The sequence below is a fragment of the Struthio camelus genome, chromosome W, assembly GCF_040807025.1.
Source record: "Struthio camelus isolate bStrCam1 chromosome W, bStrCam1.hap1, whole genome shotgun sequence".
Taxonomy (NCBI): Eukaryota; Metazoa; Chordata; class Aves; order Struthioniformes; family Struthionidae; genus Struthio; species Struthio camelus.
The window spans coordinates 20,128,105-20,147,010 of NC_090981.1; the positions used below are offsets into that span (position 1 = coordinate 20,128,105).

The 18,906-nt window shown below is 40.7% G+C and overlaps 1 long non-coding RNA gene across 3 annotated transcripts in view; it reads left to right on the forward strand.

Moving 5' to 3' along the window:
• LOC138064230 (uncharacterized) overlaps positions 1-18,906 on the forward strand; it is a 34,878-nt gene that overhangs the window by 14,765 nt on the left and 1,207 nt on the right. The window contains exons 1-5 of one of the 3 annotated variants that reach the window (XR_011137509.1): positions 5,960-6,025; positions 12,178-12,235; positions 15,439-15,508; positions 17,140-17,204; positions 18,109-18,371. This is a non-coding gene — a long non-coding RNA (uncharacterized lncRNA). Of the gene's footprint in view, positions 1-5,959; positions 6,026-12,177; positions 12,236-15,322; positions 15,509-17,139; positions 17,205-18,108; positions 18,372-18,906 lie in introns of those variants that run through there. The other 2 variants (XR_011137508.1, XR_011137507.1) reach the window with 2 other exon arrangements.

An 18,906-nucleotide genomic window follows, 5' to 3' on the forward strand; every position in this document is an offset into this window, starting at 1 on the left:
GAGGGAAAGGCACATTTCTTCCTTTCCACATAGGAATCTTGCCATAAGTGAAGCACTAAGTTAAAGCAGCCTCACGTGAAAAGCAAATGTCTAAATTTGCCTCAGAGCATACAATTGTTTCTACTAGCTTATCTAATTTAACCCTATTAGCCTTTTCAGAAATGCACATACTCTTAGATTTTCAGTCCAAAATATGGTCTGTCTGTCTTTTGTTTGGAATTTCTAACCTTTTATGCTCTTGATGAATGAGGCAGACCTATAAGTTTCCTAGGCAGAAAGCGATTTGTTAAATTTTCCCATTCAGCCCTATTTAGGAAGGAGGTATTGGCAGCTTGCTGGAAGCTGTCCGCTATGGATAAGCTCGTAGGCAGGAGGAGTGCGAAGGGGCCTTTGGCCCAATGGCTTACTGAGGAAAAATGTGGGGAAATTTACTTCGTCCTTGGAAGTCCATGGCAGAGTGGCAGACAGTTATGGCCAAAGCGGGGACCTGCCTGGCCCCACCATGTGCCACAGAAATACCTTAGGTCACAATCTAAATGATGAGCGCTGTGTGAGTCACCTACGTAGACTCACTAGTGAGACCCATCATCTAAATCACTAAAAACTGTTCTTTGTAGTGTGGTCTACTCTTTTGTTTTAAATGATCCAACAGATGGTGTTACTTTCTTCCAAGTCTTCAGAGAGGCTAGACTTAGATTTCAGAGTAGGGATGTTTTTTCTGATATTCAATCTACATTTATTTTGGCTTACTTCCATCTTCTGACTCATAGTTATACCTTCTTGGACCAAGAACTCACCGCAGCTCCGTTCTGCAGACCACCAGGCAATCTCCTGTAGCTCCAAGCTTGTTTTCTTCTGTGGATGATGAAGAGGAAGCGAGGCTCCAAGCATCACTCATAGTCAGGTCTTGACCAGAGTAATTTTGATGTCTCCCTGGTGGCTGCATCTTGCAGTTAATCATAGCAGCCGTTATTTGTGATTTAGCTGATCTTGCTCCATTTTAAGTCCATGGAAATACTGTTACTGATTTCCACAGAAGAAATCTCAGGACCTGCATTCTTTAACACTCTGCACAATCATTATTTATGGAATTGTTGGTGTTTTCTGAATATTTCCTGATATGTTAGCAACTTTCTGTTTTCTCTGAATTGCCAAGAAATGAATCCTGATGACTTAAGTTCAGTCCCAGCAGTGCTATATAGAGTTGGATTGTCGCCTCTTGCATATGAGAAATGACGGCTTTTTCATATAGTTCAAAAAATGTATTGGTCTCTTTTGCCACTGCTTTTCGATTACAAGTTCCTAGCTGATTTTCAATTTTCTCTTCTTTCTTCTTTCTTTGTTATTATTCTCTCTTGCTGAACTTTTTTACCTTTGCTATTTTGCAAGTGCCTGCCTCCTGCTGAGTATCTGTTTCAATTTATTTTCCCTCAGACACATTAGCCTGCATTTTTTCAGGTTGATTCTCATTTTGTTACTTCCTGCCTATGTTTCTGACCCCTGTAGGACACTTTGATTAAACAAACCTGCTCATGAGCTCTATGAAAGAAGAGATCATGCATGTGTAGGTTTATTTTTATTGAATCATAGTGAAAATTGCACCTTGAGGGAGGGCTTTATTACATTTAACTACTTAGCCAGGATTTATTAAAATAAACAGCATTGGAATCAAGACCTTCCAGATGGGATCACACTCTAAATTGTGCTTCGAAATATATATGGACTTGCGGTTATCTACCGATGATTCCTGTGGTTAAAGAAGCCTAGTTACCCTCAGCCTAGATTAGTTGCCCATTAATATGGGATTAGGTACTCCAGAGCACTTTCTCCATCGTGAATTTGGACGGGTTGAGTGTGGCGACTGAGGGGGAGTTTCACATAAGAAAGAATTGTCCCATAGCCTGTGTTTTGCCGTGATGAAGATGGTTTCAGTGTTTTCTGGGACTCTGCCTTATTCAACAAGTATTAGTTTTTGTCCTGCTGAGCTGCACAGGGAAACTGTAGCTCAAAGCAAATTAGAGGCTGTGCAATATTGTGGGAGATGAGGGAGAACTGGATTTCTGCACTGAAAGTGTCTTTCTATCAGACCATAACTCTCAGCATATTTAAGAATATTGCATGGAATCAATTCCATATTTTCCTGCTAGAGCGTTAAATAGTGCAAAACCTACAGTTACAAGATTGGATGGTTTGATTTTATAGAAACTTTTATAGGAAAAGTATTTTGCCATATAAATAGAAGAGTTGCACTGGGCCGGATTTTCATCTGTTGCATTAGCGTAATGTGAAATGAATTCTCCTGATCCTAGAGGGATGACGTGGGATTTCTTTCTGGATTCACACTGGTCTCACTGAAGCCAGCTCACTGAGTCCAGAGCACCATTTTTTAACGGACTTAAGGGAAAGTATTGAGGATATCTGAAGGATTTCTGCAAGACATGGGGGCTGTGTGAAGGTGTAATTTTTGCCTTACATATATAGATGACAACATTTAAGAGACAACAGCAGGGAAAAAAGTCCTTGACTGTGGGTGAGTTGCAGGCAGAGCATCTTCCCCCCCTCCCCAGCCCTGCTGTGATGGTAAAGTTTAAATAAGCATACTGCACAGCTATGGCAGAAATAAAACTCACAACTGTATTACATCAAAACTGGAGCTCAGGCAAGCTAAAATCAAAGCCTGTGTCAAGTACATCAAGATCACCATCAGGCTTTGTCTGCCTGCTCAAAGAGCTTACTCGTGATAAAGGGGAAAGAGGCGGGAGGGAGCGCGATTTTACACTCATAACTCACGTTCCCTATCAAATAGCAGCTGCTCGAGGCTTTGCCGCCTCCTTTAAATCTATTCTTTGCTGAGAAATATAAAAGAAAGGAACGCAAAGGCCGCTGGAGGAGGTGTGCGGGGAGAATCGCGCCGTGCTGACGGGGGGCTTGCTGTAACGCCGTTTACACGTAGCCACCACGAGCTGAGGAAACAGCAATACTGTGTGCCGCCTGTGTCTTCCCCTTACCCCCTACACACTCCTGCTCATTACAGCTCTTTCTTTAAACTGCTGGCTAGACAGCTGGCAGCGCCTCAGAGGAGCATCGAATAAGGGAGCATATAAATTACTGTTGCGTTTTACAGCCAAGATAAACTCAAACTGCAGGGTTATAGCCTGAGCTGACACACACAAAAAGAACCTAGCAGGCCCCTGAAAAAAAAGGAAAGAAAGCGTATTTTGGTGAACCTAAAAATGACATGGCGGGTGGGGGGGGATGGGAAATGCACACAAAACGTGCTCCTTCGCTAGGCTCGCTGGAAGAGTTGAGCGAGGTTAATATGTCTGTGCTTGCATAAATGTGCAATTAAAAAAAAAAATTTAACTAGCTTTAGGGTTACTTGTACTGTGTCATTGCTGCGGGCTCTCAGAGATGGCAATGGATGTGTAGTGCTGATTTCAATAGCGTAAATTTTATTAGATGATGCTTAATGTACACGCCATTTTCAGATAGGTAGGGCATGGGTAAAGCTCACAGACAAATGCAGAGCAGATTGTGCTACTTGGCTGTAGCACAACCTGTGCTGGCTGGGTGCCTCCCGCATGGTATAGTCTAGAGCCCGTTATTTGAAACGATGGGTTCAAGATATACTGGAGATGAGTGAAAGAGTTACCAGGGTTAAAACATGGTTCCACGTCCTATTGATTTGCTATTGCCTTTTCACAGGAAAGAGCAGGCTGTGGTTCCTAATTTGAATGACTTTATTTAATCCTGCATCCAGTACTGGGCAGGTTATCCTACAGCACATACCGGATTTGTTTGGATGCAAACATGGTTCTGCACTGCAGCTTATAATAGCAGTTGCCAAATATTCAGATATTTTTATATAGACACTGCAGTCCGTTACTTCACACTACTGCAAGTATTCCCTGAGAGTACTGCACGGTTTGTGCAACAAAGAGAAGCTGAAAATACATGCAATTTGATTCATTCTCTCAGGAAACAGTACTCAAGTGTTGGAAGACCCACAAAATAGGTACTGGACTTATTTTCAAAAACCGAAGGGCTGCAGCACAGTGTGTGGTGTGTATGACTGCTCTGCGGCAAGGTAACATAAAGCATGGAGCTTTATCTTTCAGCCAGAAACCTTCGAACCTCTGGGAGAGCACAGTCTAAATCAAGAGTCAAAACGCTTTCCCAGCGCAACTGCAAATTGAAAAGAGGCCCTTATACTGTGCTGGCAAAGATATAGACCTCCATCTTTAAAGGTTCTCATGTGCACTTGGTGACTTTGTGTGAAAAACATTAATATCAGAGCTCTATTTGTGCTGATTTGTGGAGGTGTGAGAAGAGGTGAGAAAGCGAGCTCTTAAGAGACGCAATTATTTGTTTGCTGGATTATTAACGATATAATCGTGTTTGTTTAAAAGTCATTACAGTGGGCATATAAAATCATGACTAATGAAAGTGAAGCAAAACTTTCTACGCAAGCTAGTATAATAAAAATGCCACAAAGAGGAGCCATAAAGTGGATTTGGGTTTTCAAAATCAAAACCATGCTGCCTTAGATCAGCGCTGTATTCTGTATACTAAGCTGAGTGAGACCGAGCTGAACAAAACTCTTTAGATTTCAGCTCAGCTTCAAAATGTCATAGTACTGGTACTTAGTGCCAGGAGAAAAGTGAAATAATAAGTAGCACCAAGGTCTCATATCTTAGGCTCTTGCCAGAATGGAAGCGCATTATAGAATCGGGATTGTTCTGCTTTTCCCCCTGCCTCAGTTACAGTCGCCAGCCTGCAAGGTAATTTGAGACTATTTAGACATAACCAGTTTACCAGAGGTGATTCTAACACTAAACTGAATTACTTACGTAGATATTAGCTGGGAGAGGAAAAAGCCTCTCAGCCCTATCTAGAACATTAAAATGCAACACTGAGAACATTTGTTTTAAAGTCTGGTTGTTGGCTGTCCCTGTGACCTCTTTTGCACGAGGCAGCCAGCGGAGAAGAGCCTGGGGAGCTGTGGGCCAGGGTGGTATTACTTTGAAGAAGTCCTGTCTTTGCAGCTTAGCTTTTCCTTTTGACATTTCCTTTGCATTAAACACTTCTCTATTTCTGCCCTGCAGCTAAAGCAAGGTGTTAAGTTTTCACAGTCAAAGATGTATATTTAAATTGGTTATTTAGGTAGGATTTGTAGGATTCCCAGAGATCATGTCTTGCTTTTCAGAGACGCTTGTTGCCTCTGTCCTCTGGAGATGTTTCTAGGAAGGGTCCCTGTTAAGTCAGGGATGACTACACTATGGTGTGGCCATGCTGACAGTTTTGTGATCCTGAAGGATACTGAAGCACAAAAATGCGCAAGGGAGGCGCGAAAGAGATTGTGTTCCCTGACACTTGGCTCGGAGCTGACCTGGAGCTCACCGAAGCCTTCCTGAGGGGCTTCAGGTCCCCGCTGGTGCTCGCGCTCCCTGCGCCAGGGTCCATGGTGGTGGTGGGATACTGTGCGTGGCCTGGGGACCTGATTGCCCCAGCAGTGAGCCGGGATCTCACTGGCAGCACCCATGTGGTCCGTCTGCTCTGCGGAGTCCAGCATTGCTCACATTTGAGGTGCTGAACCTCTGTAAACATGGTGGAAAAAAAATCCAGCGCTGTGAAACAGGGCTCTTTTGTGCTATATTATTAGAGAGAGGAAGTCTGTATTTTATAGAGAACCTATGCGTTCCCTTCTTTACAGATGCGTAAAACTGCTGGGAGAAGCCCTGTACGGTCTGAAAAAGGTGGACTGAATCTGCAGAATTGCTTGTCCCGAGTGCAGTTCTCTCTCATACATTCACCTTATTTTGCTTATAGGAAGAATGTTGTATCTCTAGAGTCCAGCAGGCACCTCTACAATGCCCTAAAACTAGCGTTGATATATAGCGTCACCCACATGTGACCGGACATAAAAGCTATCTAAATACTGTAATCTGTTCTCAGCCCACAGCAACACAGCACATGTGCTTCCTTTCTGCTGTCTGTCATGAATCATAACGCTTGACAAGTACAGGTAATCAGCTTCCTAAAAGGGCACACGAGTGCTTAGGGGTGGGTTTTTTTTGTTTTTTTTTTGTTTTTATCCCTAAGGAAACCGTGTGGTTGTACTTCTGGGGCTGTGGGCTCTTATTCTTCCAGGCACGTAGAGGCAGCTATTGAAAATGTTTTCCATTTTTTAAAAGCTGTGCTGTCTGTAATTCCTGGCTTCTCCCATTAGGCTTATTTTAAATGAGTGGTAAATCTTACCTGGAGTTCAGTTTAAGTTCTTCGTGTGAAGCGATGTCTTTAAATAGAGTAACGTGTAGTGGTTTGGTAGATAACTATTTCCAAACTTGACTGTACTGAGGTTCTAATACTAGCTTTGCTTTGCAGATAGCCTTCTAGTGACTAAATTAAATTCCTGGTCAATAAAAGAAAAAAAAAACATTTCTATTAAATTTTTACTTTTAACATCAAAGTCCTACATACTAGTACTGTGCACTAATTTTGTAGCAAGGAAATTAGAATATTTCTTCAAAAGAATTTAGAACTGACATCACGATTTGCTTTCTCAAAACATTGCATACATTCAAGGCAGCTTTCAGCAGTTACTCGATATTATCTCAGATTTTAAACCCATGCTGTAACTTTTCAAAGACAAAACTGGAATCTAAACCAGATGGGACGTAGTAATAAATTGCCTTGTGATTGAAATAGCCACATTATTGCCTTTAAAAATCATGCCCCCAAAACCTTTATTTTTTTTCTCCTAAAGACAGATATTTGCTAATGATAGACATTTGCTGTACCACCTTTTTTCGTGGGAGGCTGCCTTTATAAAAAGTCTGAGAGTCACACTGCCCACGATACCGATAAAGCATCAAGTGCTATCGCAGGTGATACACTTCAGCTTTTCCTGCCAAATTTTAATTGTCTCATTGGTACCATATGCTATCTATTTCTCTTCCAAATCTCATCTCCATTCCTCAGTAATCTCATCAGATTTTTCTGCTTTTGTCATCTCCCACTTGCATCCTTTTAGGACAAGTCACATCACTGCAGTGTGTAAATGACTGTTTCCTAGCTGAATGGAACCCTGCTCACTTCCTTGACCTTCTTAATGACCTAAATAGGCTTATTTATTTATTTATTTATTATTGGGTTTAATTTACTGAGGTGAAGTCCAGAGGATGACAACGAGTTGTAAAACTTAGTCCGTTATGGTTTCGAAAATCAAAGCTAGCTTACTTACTTACTTTGGGATTGCATTTTTCCTGGATCCTCTAAACTTTGGCAATAATTTCTGATGAGATTCGTAGCACATCAACTGGTTATCTATACGGGCCTTGCTACACGTGTTTAGTTCGTTTACACACTGCTCATTTTCGTGTTTTTTGACTGGGACATATTCTGCAGTAACAACTTTCGATAACGTTCACAATTTACCCTTGATTCGAAGGCAAACAAGAGATTAATAAGCAGTAAAGCCAGCATCATTAAAATAAATAACGATTGTGTGCCATTTTCAGATGAACTTCATGGGATAGACAGAGATATATAATTCAGCTGGGCTCCATGTTTCCTGACTGTCACACCATTTGAGACAGCATATAGGTATTTCCTGTAAATAGAGGGATAAGCAAATTTTGCAGGTGTTTTAGGGTTCCATTCCCTAGTAAACAGTAATGGTACAGACAATAATATTCTTAATGAAAAAAGACACATGTACAGAAACGTATGTTATTTTTCAAAGAGATGTATGGTCTTTCAAAACAAAAGTGTGTGGTCTTCGAAATCCGTCTTAGATAAAACTGTGCATAGCCAGAGCCAAAGTATGTCAATCAATTCCTTGCTGGCTTTTCTTTGAAAAGGAAATAGAATAGCAAGTACACAGAATGTGGAACAAATTACTGGAAGCATGGAGATAAATCAATTATTCACTATTTATTATAAAATAAAACAGCTCAACAATTCATAAATTTAAGGTATGCTAAATGCCTAAACTATGACTGTTACACATGGTTTTATTTCTGCCTTTATTACATTTTGCTTTTAATAGAGCTCTCTAAAAGAGAAGGAGTATTTTTATGTGGAAAATTTAGTGGGGGAAAAATTTCCATTCCATTTTTGGTGATTTCATGCTCCTGAGATTTCACTCTTCCACAGAATTCCTCTGGGATAATGGAAATTTTTCACATTGAATCATGTGAATGTTTGAAAAGCCACTTCTGTGTGAAATGTCATGCTCCGCAGTTCTGATCAGATGCTTAAGAGGAATTGTGGCCACATTTTAAATTTGTCTTTTGATGGAAGATATCAGTAAAAGTGGAGAAAAGATCATTATCTACGCCGGCTGGCTGTTGAAATGCTGCTATGTATTCCTAATTTGCTACAAGACTTAAATAAAAAAAAAAAATCATTCTGTCTTTAAGAAAGGAAACAGTGTTCCTGATACTCCAAGGGAGCCTTAATGTATGACATATTTGTGAACGGAGTGGGATGATTTCACAGAGCCTGGTCTGTTGATAGATCATCTGCCACAGCACTAGTTGCTGATAAATTCCTCTGCTTGGAGAAAGATAGGGATGTGCTGTGATTGAAGTTGCTGAATGCCTGCTTAAGAAAGAGGAAATGGAATCTGGTTTTCCTTTCTAAGGATTTTCCTTTCCAGATATAAGTCTTGGGAGAGCTGATTGTTTATTCCTGTTTTGGAGAGGAGGGCTCGTGCGCTGGCTCGAGCAGAGGGAGGAATGCCGCAGCTCCCGAGGTGAAGTCTTCGTTCCACATTGGTCCCTTTTTCTTTAGAGTGAAAAAGGTCTAGAATACCTAAAGGCACCCTAAAAACCCCTCCGTGTTGGTTGTAAAGGAGTGTCCTGCGGTGGGTCAAGCTGGGGAAGCCAGGCAGGCCCTCAGGGCTATTCTAATTATGATGGGGACCTAGTCCCTGGAGCAGACAAAGGAGTGGTTGCAGGCTGTGCTCCTGCCTGCTCCCTCCCTTGGCACCAAGTCCTGGACTCCACCTCTACAGGACACAGCTCTGGGGTCTAAGACAACGTCCAGCTTTACGGAGCTGTGGGCAATTCACCGTGCCGTGTCTTCCATGCACAGTGGTTATAAGGTTGGAGGCAGCACGCAGTCTGTGACAAAGCATCAGCACAAGCAACATGAACGTATATATCGCTAATGCAGGCAACTCCCAATGCTCTATGAATCAGGTCTTTAGAGCAAATAGTTCGTTCTGTGATCGCATTTCCTCATATTGCTAGTTATGATCTAAATCGCTTTGAATGAGTTTGATGAGGAGACACAAAATTTGTGAGCAATCAAGTTACTCTGGCTTTGTGGAGTTACTTTAATCCCTCTGTTTCCTCAGTTTCTCCACTTCTGGGATTTAACTGCTCTGTAAGAAGTATCATAGCTCAAAGATAAAGCTGCATTTTAAACAATCGCCCTGGCTTTTAAGGACCTCTGGTGATGAAGGAATAGAAGTAAATCAAGTGTTGTGAAATTGGGCAATCGTCTATTGGCTCTTTTTGAAACAATAGAGATTTTCCGTAGTCTTTTTGAATCAGCTTCACTGTTCCTCCAAAAGACAAACAACTGGAAAAGAGTTGCGGACTTATTTTCTTTACAGATTTTGAAGAAACCCTTCAATTGTAGCCTCTCTGTTTACCAGAACACCAAGAAATACTATGTTGGATGGTGTCAGAATTGATTTTGCGGTGCTGGTCTGAAATCCGTGGTAGAACATAAGTGAGCAATAGGCAATGACATGGAAGTGGACAGCTTTGCAGCTCTCATGCTGCATGTTTTGCTGCTCCTGGGAGTGAAGAAAAGACAGCAAAGTCAGTCAGGGAAGCATAGGGATGTTGCTTGGACATGCAAAAAGAAAGTTGGACATGAACGCAAGAAACACGTTTTAAAGGGATCTTAAGAGAATTAATGGACTGACTTCTCAAAAGATTCCCACGATTTATGATCAAGTTAGCAAACGTCAGGTAACGGAGCTGTGAAGGGGGCAGGTGACTGTCAAATCCAGAAATTATATTTGCATTTGCATTGAGTTTTCCAGTAAGTGAGTCATTACAGCTTTTCAGTAGCTGTGATGCCAGGCAGAGCCTCATGTGGAAATAAGACTTTGTTAAAAATATACTTGTTAAGCATTTCCTCTTTGCATCTGATGCATGCCTCAGTGGATGTCATAATATTTAAATGGTTGCTTACTGCTCAGAGTGTGTAAAACGCACAGCTTGGGAATGTACTTAGTCATTTGTGCAGAACTGTGAAGTCAAGGGCAAAAGGCAAGAGTGAGTTTCCAAGCTGAAGACTAAACTGCTGGATGAAAAACAATAAGGATGGTGTTGGATACAGACTCACAGCACTGCTCATACATCTTAAATAGATCTTTGTCAGGCACAAGAGCACACAGTCCCACAGTAATAATAAAGCAACATGCCTTCTGTTTTTTACACTCTTCTCTCTTTGAAGAATTATATTTAGGAGCCAAGTCTTTTGACAGATTTGACAAATTTTTATTACTGTGTGTCCAGCACAGACAGTTCTTCTCAATATACTCAGAGCACAGCAAAAAAATCTTTTTACGAACACAGAGGTGCATTCAGCTCCAGTCAAGTGAGATTGGCCAGTTTAGCGCGGCTGCATGGTTGCTGTCATTAATTGAGAGCCAAGGGAGAGCTATTCTACAGAGAGCAGAATATTTTACAGCGTATCTCAGATAAAACATCTTCTGGTCAGTATTAAGTCCCAAGCCTTGTTAAACAGCATAATTGAAAGAAAAATGTCACATAATTTTGCTTCTAAATAATTGATGGCGGCTGAGCACTAGACAAGAGGCCTGATTCTTCCTCCTCCCTACGGCTCTCCAGGCCAAGTCTGTAGAAACCTGCCTGCAGTCAATGGAAATGTTGGGAATGTAAAAGTATTAGGGCTGATAAAAGAAACAGGCTGGGTACGTTCCCGCACAATTCTTGCTTACTTCGGAATTTTTATTCTTTTGTATTTCTCTGAGTTTTAAAAGCCTTATTTTCTTTTGTTTAATGCGCAGATGCCTTCAAGAGAATGTTGGGGTAGTAGGGGAAAATACCTTCAAACATGCAAATGAAAGACAACTGACAACTTTTTCACAAACAGTGCTGGCATGTCTGTTGTGCTTAAAGCAGCTTGAGAGCTAAAGAAATCTAGGATTAACTTTTCTGTTGAGCGTTATTTTCCAGTGAAAAAATGAGAGCGAAATCGGGTTACAGGCAGTCAAAGACACTTAAAGGGGAAAAAATATATATATTTTCCTTGTATGAAAAGGCAGATGGACTTTAGAAAGAGAGATTATAAAACAGTTCTTTTTTCACATAAGAATTTTGAAAGCAATTCATTTACAGACTTAAGAATCATTTCCTCTAATGCTCGGGTGACCTTTCCAACTTTTTGGATTCACAAAGGACCTTATTCACAGCATGCAATTCATACATAGCTATGAAATTTTGCATAATGCAAGTGACACTTCTTGATCCATTTTCCTCCTCTTTCTCTTTCTTGTGAATTGCAGCTGTTACATCTGTAGCAGTTTCCATAGTAACAGTCAATTTTGGACTTTACTAAAGGGTGGGAATGAGTAGCTTGAGAATGATTGACCAGGAAATAGGTTTAAAATGAATAATTATAAAACCTTTAGAGGCTACTAGGAGGAGGGAAAAAAAAAACAACTGAACAACTGAAAAACCTTAAACCTTTTCCAACCCCTCAAAGTGTTAACCCACCCTTCCAAAAAAAACCCCCAAAAAACGAAAATCAGAACACCAAACCAAAGAAACAAAAACAACAAAAAAACCCCACCACCAAACAGCAGCTCTGAACAAATAAATCATTAGTGCTATGACCTGAGATTTGGTGGCTTGATTAGATGATGGTTTCTCCTGTGAGGATTGTGGTAAGTTAGCTAGGTACTAAATTTTAACGCTAAAGGCTCGTGTTTTTCTTTCTCTCAGGAGCGATGGAAGCATGTGAAGTAGAATTGAAGTGATCTGGGAGTGCATCAGAGTGATCTCTGTGCACGGAGATTTAATAGTGGTCATGGCTTGACCCTTCCTTGTTGCACGGAAAGGAGTTTGGAAATTTAAGAGGAGGCCCTTTCCCATATTCACTTTTCCTGTTTCCTTTTTTTCCCCTCAGTGTCAGCTGCGTGAGCTCCAACCATTGTCTCAGCCTCCACCAGCACTGCCTTAACAGGGTAGGTATATGTATTGGGCTAAAGTGGGAAAGAAGAACGGTGACGTTATGAGCTGGCAGAACCTGAAAAGAGTAGAAGACCGTTTCGGTGCGTCTGCCAGGACGGCTGCATAAGCTCTCCTAGTATGAATGCTCACTAAAAATAACTATAGCAAATAACATCAAAAGGAAAGGCAATAGAGGAAAGGGCAGAGATTTGAGAGCTTAGCAGCTAAAACCCTAAACCTTTCACCTTTGGATGCATGCTGAACGTCCAATTTGAAGTTCTCAGAAACAGCGTTTTCTGCTTCAAAATAGGAAGAACTTACCATACATAATTAGAAGTGATTTAGGATAAGAAGCTAGAATAGGAGTTTTATGGGGTCGTGACCTTTTAACCTGCACATTTTGTCATGGTGCTTTTTACAGCTGGTGACATTTAATCCAGGGAATAATTTGTCTTTGCATGCTTTTGTTTTGGTTTGGTTTTGTAGCAGTGGCATTTTTTTCGCATAGATGCTTTATGTGATAAGTGTTTAAATGTCTTGCATTTAATTACTAGAAGGTTACTTTATTGTGAAGATTATCTAGCTAATCTTTACCTAAATGGAATTCTATTTATTATAGCAGATAAGTTGCAATGTAACTGTATACCTAAAGCCATCATTACCGTAGCATGATTAAATTTATGTGGAATAAAATTCTCAAACAGACTAACTGGACAAGGTGGGCTCTGTGCCCTCAATAATGCCTGGTAGGGATGGACCAGGTGATAGTGCCAGGTCTTCCCTATGCCCTCACTTTTGTGTGATCACAGTGTAGGCATCTCTTAGAACGCTGATGCAAGTCATACGATTGAAACTAGAAAATAGCATTCAAGTTTATCTTCTGTTATCATCCTCGGCATTACACAATTATTTCTGCATAAGATGACTTGGCCCTTCCCCAAACTGTGCTCTTCTATCACAGCTGGGCTTCTGTATAGGAGATGAAGATGCTTGGAAGCTCACACAGCTTCTATTTGCACTGTTTGTGAATAGTGGCTATAGTTCAGTTATTAACAAAGCCAGTGCTTAAATCTTCACCAGAACAAACATTGCATTATACACAAAAGTAATGAATATATATGTGTTTTTAAGCTAGAGTTTAAAGGTTGGAAAAAGATTTCAGGTTTAACCTGATATGACTTTGTTAATATTACTCAGAAATACTATGATGAGAAGAAGAAAAGCATCTTAAGAAACGACTGAGCAGAAATTTAGCCCTATGAATCATAATAGCTTAGGGAGAGTGGGAGAAGGAAAAACATCCCCCCCCCCGCAAGTGAACTACAATAAGATGACTGGTGTAAGAGAGTTAAGTGTTTCAGTTCATGCAGCTTGGCAAATAGAGGAACACAAATCACTGCAAAGGAAAAAACATGCTTGGAAATCTCTGGAGACTGCCTTCACATGGCTAATTTACAACCACATGCTGCATCTGTCACTTTTACAAATCAATGAGAGTGCCTACCCTTTAATAGCATAGGGTCACTGGTAAAGGTTGCCAGTGTCGGCCATACAGACGAGACCTTTCAGGATGTCAGAAAAGAACCTTGGTGACGCACATTAACACCCACACGCTCCTTTATGTCACTTCCAATTTACTTTATCTTAAATTGTCAGCTAGCAGAACTCACTCCCATATTAATAACTAGAGGTTTGCATCCAAGCCAGGAAAAATAAACCCTGCTGATAGCTCCATGAGGCAGCTGGCTTGCTTTAAGGAAAGCCAAAAGGGGAAGATTGAGCTCTTAGTCTTAGCGGAGAGTCTGCAACATTATGGAAAGGAAAGAGATGATATGACTTACAGATGGCCCATGTGCAGTATATAGAGAAGCATTTGTGTTTTGTTATTTTCTGTAGATACTGTTCAATAAGAGTGATTCAGTTCTTTTGCAGTGCTGGACTGCAAAAAGAAGACATTAAGGCCAGATATTAATACAAAATGTTCCCATGAGCTGGAACAAGTTTTCCCAGCCCTGAGTTTATATTTCTCCATGGTATTACTAGGTATTTAATTCTCTTTCATATTCCTTTTTCCAGTCTTGTTGGAGAGACTTAATAGGTTTGATTCCCTTTTTGAATTCAGCTGGTGGAAGCTGAGCTCTGGGACTTGGTGCTGGAAACATTATTTGGGTAAATCAACAAGCCAAATGTGTTTCAGCCCAGCTAGTAGGCAGTTCCCCAAAGCGCATAAGTATTCTTACTCTTTAATAGCATAGGAAAGGATGCAGAGCTAAGTACTGTGGAGATGTGCTGATTCAGCTGGTCCCATAAGCATGCTTTGCCAGAGTTACTCCAGAGGAATCACAGCTCTCCACTGGGGGAATTCGCGGCGGCCCCCTAGAACAGCGCTCCCCATGGTAATTGCAGCTTCCTCCTTTCTTGTGTCTAAGCAGGTGAAAAACACCCTGGGTTTTCTTTCCAGCTCATTCACCTGAAGAATGTTTATCTGCAATGTTTGACCGAATTCACAAGCGAGTACTTTGCTATCGCAGACAAAGCTTAAGCATGTTCACTGGAATGCTTAGAAGTGTGGTAGAAATGTATTTCTATTTGGTTGGTTTTTAAACCTGCTGCTTGATAATGTTGCTGGAATCATTCCCTATTTTTGATTTCATTGACTTCAGCTGTATCCCTTTAGTCATTTCATTTTCAAGCTAAAGCATCCTGGTCCTTTTTATTTCTTTTTGTATGGAATCCATCCTTGCTTCTGCTGTTGTCGACAAGTTTTGCCACCTACGTAATTGTCCTGTTTTCCAGTTCATTTATAAATAGGTAAAATGCAAAGATCCCCACAATGATCCTTGTGTAATCCTCCCTTTTGAAATAAATGAGTGTATCTTTCTGCATTTTATTTCCTATGTGTAATACATTGTTATTTCTTGGCCATATCTTGTTTCCTACTTGTAATAGTTTTATAAATAGTGTTCGATGAGGAACATAGCTGAAGGCTTTTCTAAAAGTTCAACTATATGATGTCAGGATAGCTCATCCTTATCCACGTGAACTAGGTGATTTCCTGAGATAATTCTAGTAGCTTTGCAAGCTATAACTTCCAGCTACAAAAGCCACGTTGATTCTTTTTCAGTATGTCATATTGATCCAAGTGATCATTAATTCATTTCTTTGTCTTTCTGGAAACCAATTTCAATGGTCTGAAGTTTGACTTTCAAGTATGCAGTTTTCAGGATTGCCCTTGAAGCACCTTTAGAGATTGATGTCACATTTGTCACTTTCCGTTCCTCTAAAAGGTAAGCTAAATATGTCTGCTTCCTCAGCAGTCACGCTTTTGGATTGTAGTATATAGTCTAAATAGCAATCAATGTAGCAACTAGATACCTTTTGGTGTGGGAAAAAGATTGAACTAGATCCCGTCTGTGGAATGTTAGGAAATGACTAAGTGCACGTCTACAGACAAACACCCGTAACAAGTTTATGAAGGCTTCAGACTTCTGGTAAGAGCTGGCTCTGTTCAGGTAGCTGTACTCAGCTGACTGAGTTTTGCATAGGAAATAATAACTGAAGTACTTGTCAACGGTCTAAGCTGCGCACATTAAACAGCACCTGAGCTCAAGTCTGTTGGCAGGCAGGTGGAATAAAAGTGGGCTGTGACCACATCTGGCAGAGAAGCCCCCAAATTATGCTATTACGGAAATGATTTTTAAATTACAATGGAAATTTTGCCTGCAGATGTACCTCTCAGTTTGTTAGGCTGATATAGTTACACTACTTGAAGTGATAGCAGAACCAAAAATACCCTCACGGAATCGTTGCTGTTGTTGACAACAAAATGCAGTTTAACTATTCTCCAGCAGCGACGCAAAACATTTTCTCTGTCAGAGTGATTTGCAAAAGTATATGATGTTGTATTAATGAAAAAATATATGGCTATGAAGGAATTGTGCTTTTGCAGCAGAATGCAGAACTTCAGATGGCCAGTTCAGTTCTCAGGTTCTTATGCTATCCTCATGGTCACGCACTGCCTCTCCAGACATAGGGCCGGAGTCGGCTGGGGAAGAAACTTCCTCAGCAACGTGGTGAAGGCCGTATGCTATTTTCTTTCAGGAGCGTATATATTGTGTGGTTGGGGTCAGAAGAAGGTGTGTCATAATTCCCAGCGCTGCTGCATTTTCTGTACGTAGCATAGGCTGTAGGCGAGAGTGGAGGCTACTGCAATTTAGAATATATTTCTGGACTTCTTTAAATTACATGAATGCCATCTTGGGTTAAAAAATTGGTCCTTCAGTGAACCTTTCCTCATGATTTGCAGCACCGAGGGACTGTGTTATACTGGAGTAATCATACTTTAATTACGGATACTTGGTTTCCTTGCGCGTACTTTGTCATGAACGTGTATGCTCCGTAGCGGGTGCTACCCCAATGTCGGGCATTTCAGTCATGTTTTTATTTAGCTTCTCAAGAGTTTTCCACTGCAAATACAGAGTGGAGCAACAGTTTGATAAAGAATAAAACATGGATGCAGTAGAAAAGATGCACTCATTCTTCCAGTGTAGGTAGAGGCTGGTGTTTGATCCGTCCGTGTTGCCTTTGCTTCAGTTTCTTACCAACGCTTTCCAGCTGACCTCACATGGAGGGGCATAAACTCCTCAAGAAGTACAGCTGGAGACATCTGCTCAGTGGCATTAGTGACCTATGTTCAGATTTTATGCAGTTGCTGTCAATTTATTATTGTCACTTGTTTAGGCCAAGTTGACGTTCTTGCTCATGCCTTCCTGGCTTCACTTCAAGTACTTCTATAAAAATATACTACTTACTTGGGGGTGAGATGCAGAAACTGTTCCTAGTTTGTTCTTTTCTTGCACTAATAGTAATTAAAAATGTATTTGGAATCAAACATTATTAAAAATAGTTTCTCTTGCAGGAAATCGACACGTCTGCTGAAAAATGCTGAACCACATTCACATACAGAGGAAACAAGTATTAAAGGTAGGCTAAAAGCAATCAGTGCCATTCAGAGATAAGTGCATAGTATTAATTTTAGCTTTTGAATTATCTTCATCCAGAAGATGTTGTACACAGGACCAGTCCTGATGTACCATATTGAAACCTGTTAATTTTATGAACTGTTAACAAATGCAAGGATCCGAAACCGCAGTCACTGACTGGTGAGGAAAAAATGGTGTTTTCAGCTACAGACTGTTTGGCTTAACAATGATAGTATTAGAGTTCCACGAGTTCTGTTACATATATTTTGGGCAAAGAGATATATTTTTAAATTTAGATACCTAACAAAAATAGGCATTATCCGTATTTCTCAGATCTCTTGCCTGGAGAGAGTTGTACTTTATTGTTTTAGACCCAGTTCTTGCCGTTCTATCTTTTTTCTTAATTCAAAGTGCTCCAAGGGTTTTTCTTCCCCTCTCCCTTCTCTCTACAGTTTTTGATGTTCTCTAGAGAATATAGGTGGGTGAATAATATCAAATTTTATCTCTGCATCACCCCTGCTCAGCATGATCCTACAGAAGAAAATGGAAAGAATAATTGACACTGGTCAAGGAACTAAAGGCTGAACGTGATCCATAATTAAACAATACTTTCACGTGGCTGAGCAAAGAGCAAGCAGCTATCACTGCTCTCTGATGTTCTTTTAGAAGGCTCATCTCCATTTGAAAGCTTACTTTAGAAGGATTTTTTCCTGCCAGCGTTTTTAGCAAAATTTTAGGTTGTGCTCTAGATATGAACGTTATTTTTTCTTTTATATATACTCTGCTACTTTTTCATCTGTTGATACCTAATATTATGGCATAAATGTGAGAATGTACTGAACTTAATAATAAATGAAATACCGGCACAAATAATCCAAGAACTGCTTGTCCTTTGCCTCTCCTAGGAGGAAGCAAGGAGAAGGAACTGTCCAGAGGGATTTGCATTCCTCACTTATTCAAGGCATGCTCTGGCAGTAAGGTGTTACCCAGAAACAAGATGCTCTTCAAGCATCCTTGGGACACTGGCAAGGTTCCCTTAGGATGGAGCGATACAGAGTAGAGTATCAGAACAAAACAACAGAAATCAAAGCCAAAAATAAAACCTGAGACATATACATGTCTGCGTCTATTATGCATGATCAGCAAGATGTTCTTGAATACATAACAGGTATCCTACCGTCTCTTTACGTGTAAAATTAGTTTGAACGCTACAGTTGTTAGCCCAAAGTTTCATCCTTTCGTTTTAGATGCAAGTCTGAAATCACAGGCCTCATGACAGCTCCAAAGCACGCTCTCTGACTGTAGGTGCTCTCAGTACCCATGTTAGCAGTGAGGTTCCCACTATAGAGATGACTCAGAAATGTTGCTTCCTGATTTTTTACTTAAGCTTTATCTAACCAGGGTCTGACTGACTAAATGAGACCAGGCATAGCCTAGGAAAGGTGTCAGCACCCCTTGTGTTAGACAAAAATTAAATAATGGTTTTTCCTAGGGCAACTGGTTGCAAACAAAGATGTAGAAGCACTTCAGTGCTGAAGATCTTGTACCAGTTCTAGTCTTTTATGGACAGAAACATGTTGCAAAACGCCCACTTCTCACCTGGCTTCCCTACTGGAAAGTCTAGCTCAGACTCAGACCTTCAGCACTCATCGGGGGCCTAAGCTTTTTCCCAAACCTCCCAATCTGTCCTGTGTCTACCTGCA